General features: G+C 38.9%; 1 pseudogene; it reads left to right on the top strand.

The window, feature by feature from the left end:
- Positions 1-2,184, top strand: part of LOC117960316 — a 2,942-nt pseudogene extending 758 nt beyond the window's left edge.
- The last annotated feature ends 954 nt before the right edge of the window (positions 2,185-3,138 follow it).

The raw sequence follows: 3,138 nt of genomic DNA, 5'->3' as shown, positions 1-3,138 counted from the left end.
GTTCTGAAGGCAAAAGGGGGTCCAACCCGTTACTAGCATGGGGTACCTAATAAAGTGGCCGGTGAGTGTATATGTATCATCATTAATTCGCGGAAAGATATTTTGGAAATAGTGTTATTAATATGCTTAGATAGAAGCATATTAGTTAAATTGTTTTGTGTGTCATGTGATGACTCAGGTTATGTAATGTAACCCAAGACAGGTTACAGTCATTTAAAAATAAAATTTAAAAGTGAAATTAAAAAAGAATCTTCACACAACAGATAATGCAGATGGTTTATCAAGTGGATTAATCAGTGTCATCCTAAACCAGAGGGCAGAGGGGCATTCAACAAGTAGTCGGGCATCGAGTACAGAAGACAGGCAAACTGTCCTAAACCAATGGACATTAACATTAATCACTAGATTAAATTACTGAAACACGGACAAGGTTCTGTGGCTGCAGTAATGACCTCTTGGCTATCTGAAACTGTAGTATTTGATTAAATATCATAAGCACATAGGGTAACAGATATTAAAGAATTGTAATACTAAAAACAATACGCATTTTGTTTTAAATTCTTTGATTTGTGAGTATTCTGTATAAGTACACTGCAGTTTTGTGACCTGAACAATGCTAGGCAGATATTAAACAACATGTTTCACGTCTCATTTTATAACCTGATCTCCTAACCAGGTTTGACTCTGAAGAATGGAAGATTTCAACATTAACGCCACATCACTGAACATGAGCCTTGATTACAACAGCAACTTGGACTTTGAAAATATAGAATTCATCATATATGTGGTGACATGCATAATCATTTGTATTGGACTTCCTTTGACCCTCCTGGCCATCTATGCTCTTTATTCTCTGGTACGTACATTATGACTGAGATCTATTTGTGTTAAGTGTCTGTAGAGGATCTTGATCTGAGTTGGGGGCCACATGTCAGAGGGCTGGGGTAAAGTATTTTAATGACCTATACATTTACAGGAATAATGAACTGCTTAGTTAAAATGTACATGAAGCTGATTGGACCCTGCAGAAATATTTGGAAGATTATGTGTAAAATTTCTTTCTTTACTATAACCCATGTTTTCATGCAGGTGCGAAAGGATAATGTCGCTCCGATCTACGTCATCAACCTTCTCATTTCTGACCTCATTCAGCTCTGCTGCATGATCAGTTTAGTGGCAAATTCTAAGGACTTGATTACCAACAGGATTATCAACACTATTTACTACTCTGGTCTGATGGCCAGTGTTGGCTTCATGGTGTTCATCGCCCTGGAAAGGTATCTGTCTCTCCAGAATGTGTGGAGCTACTTCTGTGTCTGACCATTGTATTACTGTATGATTCTGAAGCTGTGTCTTACATCTTGTATTACAGGTATTTGGTCATCGCCTGGCCACTGTGGTACCGCTTCAGACGGACCATGAAGATCTCTGTGGTGGTCTGTGTCCTGGTCTGGGTTGTTCCTCTTTTCTACTTCGTCTTTTCTATAGTTTGGCATCGTCAAATTTTTTTAATACCTTTGTACATATTTTTCTTCCTTCCCCTCCCGCTGCTTATATTCTTCCTGGGTGGGACCCTTAAAGCCCTGTCTGCTTCCGTCTCAGTTCACGCTGATGAAAAACGACGAATTGTGGCAATGTTGGTCCTGGTCCTGGTTATTTACCTGCTGCTGTTCCTGCCCATATTCATCATGCTTCTGAAAAAAGAAAATGACATGACCCTCATTATTCTGGCTAATGTGTTTCTTAGGTTGAGTCCTCTTGCAGACTTAGTTCTGTATGTTTTCATGAGGAAAGGGGCCATAGACAAGGTGTTGGCCTCTGTGTGTTGTTGCAGAATGGACAGCAATGATGTCAGCAGTTCAGCAGTATGAATGATGACAACATGTCCACAGTCAGCTTCATGTAGGCAGAGAAAGAGGGAGAGAGGGAGACAGAGAGAGGGGAGAAACAAAAGAAGACATGTAGGTAAATATAAGGGATAGAGACAACCCAGATTATGTCTTCTACTGATTTGGTTTCCAATTAGACACCTAACTGTTGATGTAAGCCATCTTTTGTAGGAGTTGGGTCTGCACCCATCACTCTTCTCTTTGCAACTTTAGATCTATCCGACACACCTGTGTTATGTTATAGATGTGCAAAGTATTTTCCCGTTCATAACAACTTTAATTTGCATCAAGACACACGGTACTTATTTGATCTCAATTTGTTTAACTCGATTTTTGAACTATTATCAATCAGAGCCCAGACTTAAAATTTTGATTTTTTTCTATTTAATAATGTTGAGCAACACACTTTTAATTTTGGACTCATTAGGAACCACAGTTCTAAGAACCACAGTTCTTAATGAGTGCAGTTTGTTCTCAATGAGTCCGGTCTTCAGCACCAAGCACTGAGATGGCCTTTTTGACCAACTTGTCGAGTCTTGTTGCCTCCCCAACAAACTGCACCATGAAACAGGACACTCGCCACCACAGGCTGATAATATGTGCAGCAAGTCGCTACAAACGTCAAAAGACCTGAGCCTCCTGAGAAAGAAGAGACGGCTCCGCCCCTTTTTATACAGAGCAACTGCATCAACAGACAAGTCAAGCTTACTGTCCAGGAGCGAGTACCTGTAATCATCACCAAGACACACAGTAGAGTGAATCAAGTTGCTGGAATTTTGTCACGAGAAAACTGATTTGTGTTTTAAGACCAGTTGGTGTTTGCCTGCATGATTTAATACAGTCAGTTTGTGCAACTCAAATATGAACAATCCCTGTACAAACATGATGAAAACTAAAACTTTTTTCAAGATCACTTATTTGATCTTAATTTGTTTAACTTCATTTTTTGAAATAAAATACAAAGACCAAACTTGGTTTCAATTCTCAACTCTCTTGTTTTTGTTTCACTCTCAAAAACACTCTGCTGCAACAGAAACGTCCACAACACTAGTCCCAGATGCCGTTTTTTTTGGTTTTCTGGTATTTTGAAAGTGTTAATGATGGAAATAAAAATCTAACTTTTTGGGACATATTGTACAAATGTATAACCTGTCATTTGATAACTTTTGGAGATTTTTCCATCTTTTCTTGGCTTCTTTATGCACATTAATACAAGTTTTTACCTGGGGTGTCCACACTTTCGAACCCC

Source organism: Etheostoma cragini, chromosome 17, assembly GCF_013103735.1.
Source record: "Etheostoma cragini isolate CJK2018 chromosome 17, CSU_Ecrag_1.0, whole genome shotgun sequence".
Lineage (NCBI taxonomy): Eukaryota > Metazoa > Chordata > Actinopteri > Perciformes > Percidae > Etheostoma > Etheostoma cragini.
This window is presented reverse-complemented; position numbering and strand designations above follow the sequence as displayed.